This window comes from Scyliorhinus torazame, chromosome 19 (genome assembly GCF_047496885.1).
Source record: "Scyliorhinus torazame isolate Kashiwa2021f chromosome 19, sScyTor2.1, whole genome shotgun sequence".
NCBI lineage: Eukaryota > Metazoa > Chordata > Chondrichthyes > Carcharhiniformes > Scyliorhinidae > Scyliorhinus > Scyliorhinus torazame.
In genome coordinates this window covers 7,202,139-7,215,500 of record NC_092725.1, presented here as the reverse complement: position 1 = coordinate 7,215,500, position 13,362 = coordinate 7,202,139, and the positions used below count along the sequence as shown (strand labels likewise).

At 44.5% G+C, this 13,362-nt stretch overlaps 1 long non-coding RNA gene across 1 annotated transcript in view; it reads right to left on the bottom strand.

Annotated features, from left to right (window-relative positions):
• The window catches only part of LOC140395851 (uncharacterized), a 130,168-nt gene that overhangs the window by 31,169 nt on the left and 85,637 nt on the right, over window positions 1-13,362 (bottom strand). The window lies entirely within an intron of this gene.

Below are 13,362 nucleotides of genomic sequence, written 5' to 3'. Positions count from 1 at the left end.
AATAAACAGTGACTCTGTACAGTTACACAGTGAGTGACCCTCACTCTGAATAAACAGTAACTCTGTACAGTTACACAGTGAGTGATCCTCACCCTGCTGAATAAACAGTGACTCTGTACAGTTACACAGTGAGTGATCCTCACCCTGCTGAATAAACAGTGACTCAGTACAGTTACACAGAGAGTGATCCTCACCCTGCTGAATAAACAGTGACTCTGTTCAGTTACACAGTGAGTGATCCTCACCCTGAATAAACAGTGACTCTGTACAGTTACACAGTGAGTGATCCTCACTCTGAATAAACAGTGACTCTGTGCAGTTACACAGTGAGTGATCCTCACTCTGAATAAACTGTGACTCTGTACAGTTACACAGTGAGTGATCCTCACCCTGAATAAACAGTGACTCTGTGCAGTTACACAGTGAGTGATCCTCACCCTGCTGAATAAACAGTGACTGTACAGTTACACAGTGAGTGATCCTCACACTGCTGAATAAACAGTGACTCGGTACAGTTACACAGTGAGTGATCCTCACTCTGAATAAACAGTGACTCTGTACAGTTACACAGTGAGTGACCCTCACTCTGAATAAACAGTGACTCGGTACAGTTACACAGTGAGTGATCCTCACCCTGCTGAATAAACAGTGACTCTGTACAGTTACACAGTGAGTGATCCTCACCCTGAATTAACAGTGACTCTGTACAGTTACACAGTGAGTGATCCTCACCCTGATGAATAAACAGTGACTCTGTACAGTTACACAGTGAGTGATCCTCACCCTGCTGAATAAACAGTGACTCTGTACAGTTACACAGTGAGTGATCTTCACCCTGCTGAATAAACAGTGACTCTGTACAGTTACACAGTGAGTGATCCTCACCCTGCTGAATAAACAGTGACTCTGTACAGTTACACAGTGAGTGATCCTCACCCTGCTGAATAAACAGTGACTCTGTACAGTTACACAGTGAGTGATCTTCACCCTGCTGAATAAACAGTGACACTGTCCAGTTACAGTGAGTGATCCTCACCCTGAATAAACAGTGACTCTGTACAGTTACACAGTGAGTGATCCTCACCCTGCTGAATAAACAGTGACTCTGTACAGTTACACAGTGAGTGATCCTCGCCCTGCTGAATAATCAGTGACTCTGTACAGTCACACAGTGAGTGATCCTCACCCTGCTGAATAAACAGTGACTCTGTACAGTTACACAGTGAGTGATCCTCACCCTGCTGAATAAACAGTGACTCTGTACAGTTACACAGTGAGTGATCCTCACCCTGAATAAACAGTGACTCTGTACAGTTACACAGTGAGTGATCCTCACCCTGAATAAACAGTGACTCTGTACAGTTACACAGTGAGTGATCCTCACCCTGAATAAACAGTGACTCTGTACAGTTACACAGTGAGTGATCCTCACCCTGAATAAACAGTGACTCTGTACAGTTACACAGTGAGTGATCCTCACCCTGAATAAACAGTGACTCTGTACAGTTACACAGTGAGTGATCCTCACCCTGCTGAATAAACAGTGACTCTGTACAGTTACACAGTGAGTGATCCTCACCCTGCTGAATAAACAGTGACTCTGTACAGTTACACAGTGAGTGATCCTCACCCTGCTGAATAAACAGTGACTCTGTACAGTTACACAGTGAGTGATCCTCACCCTGCTGAATAAACAGTGACTCTGTACAGTTACACAGTGAGTGATCCTCACCCTGCTGAATAAACAGTGACTGTGTACAGTTACACACTGAGTGATCCTCACCCTGCTGAATAAACAGTGACTCTGTACAGTTACACAGTGAGTGATCCTCACCCTGCTGAATAAACAGTGACTCTGTACAGTTACACAGTGAGTGATCCTCACCCTGCTGAATAAACAGTGACTCTGTACAGTTACACAGTGAGTGATCCTCACCCTGAATAAACAGTGACTCTGTACAGTTACACAGTGAGTGATCCTCACCCTGAATAAACAGTGACTCTGTACAGTTACACAGTGAGTGATCCTCACCCTGAATAAACAGTGACTCTGTACAGTTACACAGTGAGTGATCCTGACCCTGCTGAATAAACAGTGACTCTGTACAGTTACACAGTGAGTGATCCTCACCCTGCTGAATAAACAGTGACTCTGTACAGTTACACAGTGAGTGATCCTCACCCTGAATAAACAGTGACTCTGTACAGTTACACAGTGAGTGATCCTCACCCTGAATAAACAGTGACTCTGTACAGTTACACAGTGAATGATCCTCACCCTGAATAAACAGTGACTCTGTACAGTTACACAGTGAGTGATCCTCACTCTGAATAAACAGTGACTCTGTACAGTTACACAGTGAGTGATCCTCACCCTGCTGAATAATCAGTGACTCTGTACAGTTACACAGTGAGTGATCCTCACCCTGAATAAACAGTGACTCTGTACAGTTACACAGTGAGTGATAGTCACCCTGAATAAACAGTGACTCTGTACAGTTACACAGTGAGTGATCCTCACCCTGCTGAATAAACAGTGACTCTGTACAGTTACACAGTGAGTGATCCTCACCCTGCTGAATAAACAGTGACTCTGTACAGTTACACAGTGAGTGATCCTCACCCTGCTGAATAAACAGTGACTCTGTACAGTTACACAGTGAGTGACCCTCACTCTGAATAAACAGTAACTCTGTACAGTTACACAGTGAGTGATCCTCACCTTGCTGAATAAACAGTGACTCTGTACAGTTACACAGTGAGTGATCCTCACCCTGCTGAATAAACAGTGACTCAGTACAGTTACACAGAGAGTGATCCTCACCCTGCTGAATAAACAGTGACTCTGTACAGTTACACAGTGAGTGATCCTCACCCTGAATAAACAGTGACTCTGTACAGTTACACAGTGAGTGATCCTCACTCTGAATAAACAGTGACTCTGTGCAGTTACACAGTGAGTGATCCTCACTCTGAATAAACTGTGACTCTGTACAGTTACACAGTGAGTGATCCTCACCCTGAATAAACAGTGACTCTGTGCAGTTACACAGTGAGTGATCCTCACCCTGCTGAATAAACAGTGACTGTACAGTTACACAGTGAGTGATCCTCACACTGCTGAATAAACAGTGACTCGGTACAGTTACACAGTGAGTGATCCTCACTCTGAATAAACAGTGACTCTGTACAGTTACACAGTGAGTGACCCTCACTCTGAATAAACAGTGACTCGGTACAGTTACACAGTGAGTGATCCTCACCCTGCTGAATAAACAGTGACTCTGTACAGTTACACAGTGAGTGATCCTCACCCTGAATTAACAGTGACTCTGTACAGTTACACAGTGAGTGATCCTCACCCTGATGAATAAACAGTGACTCTGTACAGTTACACAGTGAGTGATCCTCACCCTGCTGAATAAACAGTGACTCTGTACAGTTACACAGTGAGTGATCTTCACCCTGCTGAATAAACAGTGACTCTGTACAGTTACACAGTGAGTGATCCTCACCCTGCTGAATAAACAGTGACTCTGTACAGTTACACAGTGAGTGATCCTCACCCTGCTGAATAAACAGTGACTCAGTACAGTTACACAGTGAGTGATCTTCACCCTGCTGAATAAACAGTGACACTGTCCAGTTACAGTGAGTGATCCTCACCCTGAATAAACAGTGACTCTGTACAGTTACACAGTGAGTGATCCTCACCCTGCTGAATAAACAGTGACTCTGTACAGTTACACAGTGAGTGATCCTCGCCCTGCTGAATAATCAGTGACTCTGTACAGTCACACAGTGAGTGATCCTCACCCTGCTGAATAAACAGTGACTCTGTACAGTTACACAGTGAGTGATCCTCACCCTGCTGAATAAACAGTGACTCTGTACAGTTACACAGTGAGTGATCCTCACCCTGAATAAACAGTGACTCTGTACAGTTACACAGTGAGTGATCCTCACCCTGAATAAACAGTGACTCTGTACAGTTACACAGTGAGTGATCCTCACCCTGAATAAACAGTGACTCTGTACAGTTACACAGTGAGTGATCCTCACCCTGAATAAACAGTGACTCTGTACAGTTACACAGTGAGTGATCCTCACCCTGAATAAACAGTGACTCTGTACAGTTACACAGTGAGTGATCCTCACCCTGCTGAATAAACAGTGACTCTGTACAGTTACACAGTGAGTGATCCTCACCCTGCTGAATAAACAGTGACTCTGTACAGTTACACAGTGAGTGATCCTCACCCTGCTGAATAAACAGTGACTCTGTACAGTTACACAGTGAGTGATCCTCACCCTGCTGAATAAACAGTGACTCTGTACAGTTACACAGTGAGTGATCCTCACCCTGCTGAATAAACAGTGACTGTGTACAGTTACACACTGAGTGATCCTCACCCTGCTGAATAAACAGTGACTCTGTACAGTTACACAGTGAGTGATCCTCACCCTGCTGAATAAACAGTGACTCTGTACAGTTACACAGTGAGTGATCCTCACCCTGCTGAATAAACAGTGACTCTGTACAGTTACACAGTGAGTGATCCTCACCCTGAATAAACAGTGACTCTGTACAGTTACACAGTGAGTGATCCTCACCCTGAATAAACAGTGACTCTGTACAGTTACACAGTGAGTGATCCTCACCCTGAATAAACAGTGACTCTGTACAGTTACACAGTGAGTGATCCTGACCCTGCTGAATAAACAGTGACTCTGTACAGTTACACAGTGAGTGATCCTCACCCTGCTGAATAAACAGTGACTCTGTACAGTTACTCAGTGAGTGATCCTCACCCTGAATAAACAGTGACTCTGTACAGTTACACAGTGAATGATCCTCACCCTGAATAAACAGTGACTCTGTACAGTTACACAGTGAGTGATCCTCACTCTGAATAAACAGTGACTCTGTACAGTTACACAGTGAGTGATCCTCACCCTGCTGAATAATCAGTGACTCTGTACAGTTACACAGTGAGTGATCCTCACCCTGAATAAACAGTGACTCTGTACAGTTACACAGTGAGTGATCCTCACCCTGAATGAACAGTGGCTCTGTACAGTTACACAGTGAGTGATCTTCACCCTGCTGAATAAACAGTGACTCTGTCCAGTTACAGTGAGTGATCCTCACCCTGAATAAACAGTGACTCTGTACAGTTACACAGTGACTGAACCTCATCCTGAATAAACAGTGACTCTGTACAGTTACACAGTGAGTGATCCTCACCCTGCTGAATAAACAGTGACTCTGTACAGTTACACAGTGAGTGATCCTCACCCTGCTGAATAAACAGTGACTCTGTACAGTTACACAGTGAGTGATCCTCACCCTGAATAAACAGTGACTCTGTACAGTTACACAGTGAGTGATCCTCACCCTGCTGAATAAACAGTGACTCTGTACAGTTACACAGTGAGTGACCCTCACCCTGCTGAATAAACAGTGACTCTGTACAGTTACACAGTGAGTGACCCTCACCCTGAATAAACAGTGACTCTGTACAGTTACACAGTGAGTGATCCTCACCCTGCTGAATAAACAGTGACTCTGCACAGTTACACAGTGAGTGATCCTCACCCTGCTGAATAAACAGTGACTCTGTACAGTTACACAGTGAGTGATCCTCACCCTGCTGAATAAACTGAGACTCTGTACAGTTACACAGTGAGTGATCCTCACCCTGCTGAATAAACTGAGACTCTGTACAGTTACACAGTGAGTGATCCTCACCCTGCTGAATAAACTGAGACTCTGTACAGTTACACAGTGAGTGATCCTCGCCCTGAATAAAGAGTGACTCTGTACAGTTACACAGTGTGTGATCCTCACCCTGCTGAATAAACAGTGACTCTGTACAGTTACACAGTGAGTGATCCTCACCCTGCTGAATAAACAGTGACTCTGTACAGTTACTCAGTGAGTGATCCTCGCCCTGAATAAAGAGTGACTCTGTACAGTTTCACAGTCAGTGGTCCTCACCCTGAATAAACATTGACTCTGTACAGTTACACAGTGAGTGATCCTCACCCTGAATAAACAGTGACTCTGTACAGTTACACAGTGAGTGATCCTCACTCTGAATAAACAGTGACTCTGTACAGTTACACAGTGAGTGATCCTCACCCTGAATAAACAGTGACTCTGTACAGTTACTCAGTGAGTGATCCTCACCCTGAATAAACATTGACTCTGTACAGTTACTCAGTGAGTGATCCTCACCCTGAATAAACAGTGACTCTGTACAGTTACTCAGTGAGTGATCCTCACCCTGAATAAACAGTGACTCTGTACAGTTACACAGTGAGTGATCCTCACCCTGCTGAATAAACAGTGACTCTGTACAGTTTCACAGTCAGTGGTCCTCACCCTGAATAAACATTGACTCTGTACAGTTACTCAGTGAGTGATCCTCACCCTGAATAAACAGTGACTCTGTACAGTTACACAGTGAGTGACCCTCACCCTGAATAAACAGTGACTCTGTACAGTTACTCAGTGAGTGATCCTCACCCTGAATAAACAGTGACTCTGTACAGTTACACAGTGAGTGATCCTCACCCTGAATAAAGAGTGACTCTGTACAGTTACTCATTGAGTGATCCTCACCCTGAATAAACAGTGACTCTGTACAGTTACACAGTGAGTGATCCTCACTCTGAATAAACAGTGACTCTGTACAGTTACACAGTGAGTGACCCTCACCCTGAATAAACAGTGACTCTGTACAGTTACACAGTGAGTGATCCTCACTCTGAATAAACAGTGACTCTGTACAGTTACACAGTGAGTGATCCTCACCCTGAATAAACAGTGACTCTGTACAGTTACTCAGTGAGTGATCCTCACCCTGAATAAACAGTGACTCTGTACAGTTACACAGTGAGTGATCCTCACCCTGCTGAATCAACAGTGACTCTGTACAGTTACAGTGAGTGATCCACACCCTGCCGAATAAACAGTGACTCTGTACAGTTACACAGTGAGTGATCCTCACCTTGCTGAATAAACAGTGTCTCTGTACAGTTACACAGTGAGTGACCCTCACCCTGAATAAACAGTGACTCTGTACAGTTACACAGTGAGTGACCCTCACCCTGAATAAACAGTGACTCTGTACAGTTACACAGTGAGTGACCCTCACCCTGCTGAATAAAGAGTGACTCTGTACAGTTACACAGTGAGTGACCCTCACCCTGCTGAATAAACAGTGACTCTGTCCAGTTACAGAGTGAGTGATCCTCACCCTGAATAAACAGTGACTCTGCCCAGTTACACAGTGAGTGATCTTCACCCTGAATAAACAGTAACTCTGTACAGTTACACAGTGAGTGATCCTCACCCTGAATAAACAGTGACTCTGTCCAGTTACACAGTGAGTGATCCTCACCCTGAATAAACAGTGACTCTGTACAGTGACACAGTGAGTGATCCTCACCCTGAATAAACAGTGACTCTGTACAGTTACACAGTGAGTGATCCTCACCCTGAATAAACAGTGACTCTGTACAGTTACACAGTGAGTGATCCTCACCCTGCTGAATAAACAGTGACTCTGTACAGTTACACAGTGAGTGATCCTCACCCTGCTGAATAAACAGTGACTCTGTACAGTTACACAGTGAGTGATCCTCACCCTGCTGAATAAACAGTGACTCTGTACAGTTACACAGTGAGTGATCCTCACCCTGCTGAATAAACAGTGACTCTGTACAGTTACACAGTGAGTGATCCTCACCCTGCTGAATAAACAGTGACTGTGTACAGTTACACACTGAGTGATCCTCACCCTGCTGAATAAACAGTGACTCTGTACAGTTACACAGTGAGTGATCCTCACCCTGCTGAATAAACAGTGACTCTGTACAGTTACACAGTGAGTGATCCTCACCCTGCTGAATAAACAGTGACTCTGTACAGTTACACAGTGAGTGATCCTCACCCTGAATAAACAGTGACTCTGTACAGTTACACAGTGAGTGATCCTCACCCTGAATAAACAGTGACTCTGTACAGTTACACAGTGAGTGATCCTCACCCTGAATAAACAGTGACTCTGTACAGTTACACAGTGAGTGATCCTGACCCTGCTGAATAAACAGTGACTCTGTACAGTTACACAGTGAGTGATCCTCACCCTGCTGAATAAACAGTGACTCTGTACAGTTACACAGTGAGTGATCCTCACCCTGAATAAACAGTGACTCTGTACAGTTACACAGTGAATGATCCTCACCCTGAATAAACAGTGACTCTGTACAGTTACACAGTGAGTGATCCTCACTCTGAATAAACAGTGACTCTGTACAGTTACACAGTGAGTGATCCTCACCCTGCTGAATAATCAGTGACTCTGTACAGTTACACAGTGAGTGATCCTCACCCTGAATAAACAGTGACTCTGTACAGTTACACAGTGAGTGATCCTCACCCTGAATGAACAGTGGCTCTGTACAGTTACACAGTGAGTGATCTTCACCCTGCTGAATAAACAGTGACTCTGTCCAGTTACAGTGAGTGATCCTCACCCTGAATAAACAGTGACTCTGTACAGTTACACAGTGACTGAACCTCATCCTGAATAAACAGTGACTCTGTACAGTTACACAGTGAGTGATCCTCACCCTGCTGAATAAACAGTGACTCTGTACAGTTACACAGTGAGTGATCCTCACCCTGCTGAATAAACAGTGACTCTGTACAGTTACACAGTGAGTGATCCTCACCCTGAATAAACAGTGACTCTGTACAGTTACACAGTGAGTGATCCTCACCCTGCTGAATAAACAGTGACTCTGTACAGTTACACAGTGAGTGACCCTCACCCTGCTGAATAAACAGTGACTCTGTACAGTTACACAGTGAGTGACCCTCACCCTGAATAAACAGTGACTCTGTACAGTTACACAGTGAGTGATCCTCACCCTGCTGAATAAACAGTGACTCTGTACAGTTACACAGTGAGTGATCCTCACCCTGCTGAATAAACAGTGACTCTGTACAGTTACACAGTGAGTGATCCTCACCCTGCTGAATAAACTGAGACTCTGTACAGTTACACAGTGAGTGATCCTCGCCCTGAATAAAGAGTGACTCTGTACAGTTACACAGTGAGTGATCCTCGCCCTGAATAAAGAGTGACTCTGTACAGTTTCACAGTCAGTGGTCCTCACCCTGAATAAACAGTGACTCTGTACAGTTACACAGTGAGTGATTCTCACCCTGCTGAATAAACAGTGACTCTGTACAGTTACACAGTGAGTGACCCTCACCCTGAATAAACAGTGACTCTGTACAGTTACACAGTGAGTGACCCTCACCCTGAATAAACAGTGACTCTGTACAGTTACACAGTGAGTGATCCTCACCCTGCTGAATAAACAGTGACTCTGTACAGTTACACAGTGAGTGATCCTCACCCTGCTGAATAAACAGTGACTCTGTACAGTTACACAGTGAGTGATCCTCACCCTGCTGAATAAACTGAGACTCTGTACAGTTACACAGTGAGTGATCCTCGCCCTGAATAAAGAGTGACTCTGTACAGTTTCACAGTCAGTTGTCCTCACCCTGAATAAACAGTGACTCTGTACAGTTACACAGTGAGTGATCCTCACCCTGCTGAATAAACAGTGACTCTGTACAGTTACACAGTGAGTGATCCTCACCCTGCTGAATAAACAGTGACTCTGTACAGTTACTCAGTGAGTGATCCTCACCCTGAATAAACAGTGACTCTGTACAGTTACACAGTGAGTGATCCTCACCCTGAATAATCAGTGACTCTGTACAGTTACACAGTGAGTGATCCTCACCCTGAATAAACAGTGACTCTGTACAGTTACACAGTGAATGACCCTCACCCTGAATAAACAGTGACTCTGTACAGTTACACAGTGAGTGATCCTCACCCTGAATAAACAGTGACTCTGTACAGTTACACAGTGAGTAATCCTCACCCTGTTGAATAAACAGTGACTCTGTACAGTTACACAGTGAGTGATCCTCACCCTGCTGAATAAACAGTGACTGTTCAGTTACACAGTGAGTGATCCTCACCCTGAATAAACAGTGACTCTGTACAGTTACACAGTGAGTGATCCTCACCCTGAATAAACATTGACTCTGTACAGTTTCACAGTCAGTGGTCCTCACCCTGAATAAACAGTGACTCTGTACAGTTACACAGTGAGTGATCCTCACCCTGTTGAATAAACAGTGACTCTGTACAGTTACACAGTGAGTGATCCTCACCCTGAATAAACAGTGACTCTGTACAGTTACACAGTGAGTGATCCTCACCCTGCTGAAAAAACAGTGAATCTGTACAGTTACACAGTGAGTGATCCTCACCCTGAATAAACAGTGACTCTGTACAGTTACTCAGTGAGTGATCCTCACCCTGAATAAACAGTGACTCTGTACAGTTACACAGTGAGTGATCCTCACCCTGAATAAACAGTGACTCTGTACAGTTACTCAGTGAGTGATCCTCACCCTGAATAAACAGTGACTCTGTACAGTTACACAGTGAGTGATCCTCACCCTGCTGAAAAAACAGTGAATCTGTACAGTTACACAGTGAGTGATCCTCACCCTGAATAAACAGTGACTCTGTACAGTTACTCAGTGAGTGATCCTCACCCTGAATAAACAGTGACTCTGTACAGTTACACAGTGAGTGATCCTCACCCTGAATAAACAGTGACTCTGTACAGTTACTCAGTGAGTGATCCTCACCCTGAATAAACAGTGACTCTGTACAGTTACTCAGTGAGTGATCCTCACCCTGAATAAACAGTGACTCTGTACAGTTACACAGTGAGTGATCCTCACCCTGAATAAACAGTGACTCTGTACAGTTACTCAGTGAGTGATCCTCACCCTGAATAAACAGTGACTCTGTACAGTTACACAGTGAGTGATCCTCACCCTGCTGAATAAACAGTGACTTTGTACAGTTACGCAGTGAGTGATCCTCAGCCTGCTGAATCAACAGTGACTCTGTACAGTTACAGTGAGTGATCCACACCCTGCTGAATAAACAGTGACTCTGTACAGTTACACAGTGAGTGATCCTCACCTTGCTGAATAAACAGTGTCTCTGTACAGTTACACAGTGAGTGACCCTCACCCTGAATAAACAGTGACTCTGTACAGTTACACAGTGAGTGACCCTCACCCTGAATAAACAGTGACTCTGTACAGTTACACAGTGAGTGACCCTCACCCTGCTGAATAAAGAGTGACTCTGTACAGTTACACAGTGAGTGACCCTCACCCTGCTGAATAAACAGTGACTCTGTCCAGTTACAGAGTGAGTGATCCTCACCCTGAATAAACAGTGACTCTGCCCAGTTACACAGTGAGTGATCTTCACCCTGAATAAACAGTAACTCTGTACAGTTACACAGTGAGTGATCCTCACCCTGAATAAACAGTGACTCTGTCCAGTTACACAGTGAGTGATCCTCACCCTGAATAAACAGTGACTCTGTACAGTGACACAGTGAGTGATCCTCACCCTGAATAAACAGTGACTCTATACAGTTACACAGTGAGTGATCCTCACCCTGAATAAACAGTGACTCTGTACAGTTACACAGTGAGTGATCCTCACCCTGAATAAACAGTGACTCTGTACAGTTACACAGTGAGTGATCCTCACCCTGCTGAATAAACAGTGACTCGGTACAGTTACACAGTGAGTGATCCTCACCCTGCTGAATAAACAGTGACTCTGTACAGTTACACAGTGAGTGACCCTCACCCTGAATAAACAGTAACTCTGTACAGTTACACAGTGAGTGATCCTCACCCTGAATAAACAGTGACTCTGTACAGTTACACAGTGAGTGATCCTCACCCTGCTGAATAAACAGTGACTCTGTGCAGTTACACAGTGAGTGATCCTCACCCTGCTGAATAAACAGTGACTCTGTACAGTTACACAGTGAGTGACCCTCACTCTGAATAAACAGTGACTCTGTACAGTTACACAGTGAGTGATCCTCACCCTGAATAAACAGTGACCCTGTACAGTTACACAGTGAGTGATCCTCACCCTGCTGAATAAATAGTGACTCTGTACAGTTACACAGTTAGTGACCCTCACCCTGCTGAATAAACAGTGACTCTGTACAGTTACACAGTGAGTGATCCTCACCCTGAATAAACAGTGACCCTGTACAGTTACACAGTGAGTGATCCTCTCCCTGCTGAATAAACAGTGACTCTGTACAGTTACACAGTGAATGATCCTCACCCTGAATAAACAGTGACTGTGTACAGTTACACAGTGAGTGATCCTCACTCTGAATAAACAGTGACTCTGTACAGTTACACAGTGAGTGATCCTCACCCTGCTGAATAATCAGTGACTCTGTACAGTTACACAGTGAGTGATCCTCACCCTGAATAAACAGTGACTCTGTACAGTTACACAGTGAGTGATCCTCACCCTGAATGAACAGTGGCTCTGTACAGTTACACAGTGAGTGATCTTCACCCTGCTGAATAAACAGTGACTCTGTCCAGTTACAGTGAGTGATCCTCACCCTGAATAAACAGTGACTCTGTACAGTTACACAGTGACTGAACCTCATCCTGAATAAACAGTGACTCTGTACAGTTACACAGTGAGTGATCCTCACCCTGCTGAATAAACAGTGACTCTGTACAGTTACACAGTGAGTGATCCTCACCCTGCTGAATAAACAGTGACTCTGTACAGTTACACAGTGAGTGATCCTCACCCTGAATAAACAGTGACTCTGTACAGTTACACAGTGAGTGATCCTCACCCTGCTGAATAAACAGTGACTCTGTACAGTTACACAGTGAGTGACCCTCACCCTGCTGAATAAACAGTGACTCTGTACAGTTACACAGTGAGTGACCCTCACCCTGAATAAACAGTGACTCTGTACAGTTACACAGTGAGTGATCCTCACCCTGCTGAATAAACAGTGACTCTGTACAGTTACACAGTGAGTGATCCTCACCCTGCTGAATAAACAGTGACTCTGTACAGTTACACAGTGAGTGATCCTCACCCTGAATAAACAGTGACTCTGTACAGTTACACAGTGAGTGATCCTCACCCTGAATAAACAGTGACTCTGTACAGTTACACAGTGAGTGATCCTCACCCTGAATAAACAGTGACTCTGTACAGTTACACAGTGAGTGATCCTCACCCTGCTGAATAAACTGAGACTCTGTACAGTTACACAGTGAGTGATCCTCGCCCTGAATAAAGAGTGACTCTGTACAGTTACACAGTGAGTGATCCTCGCCCTGAATAAAGAGTGACTCTGTACAGTTTCACAGTCAGTGGTCCT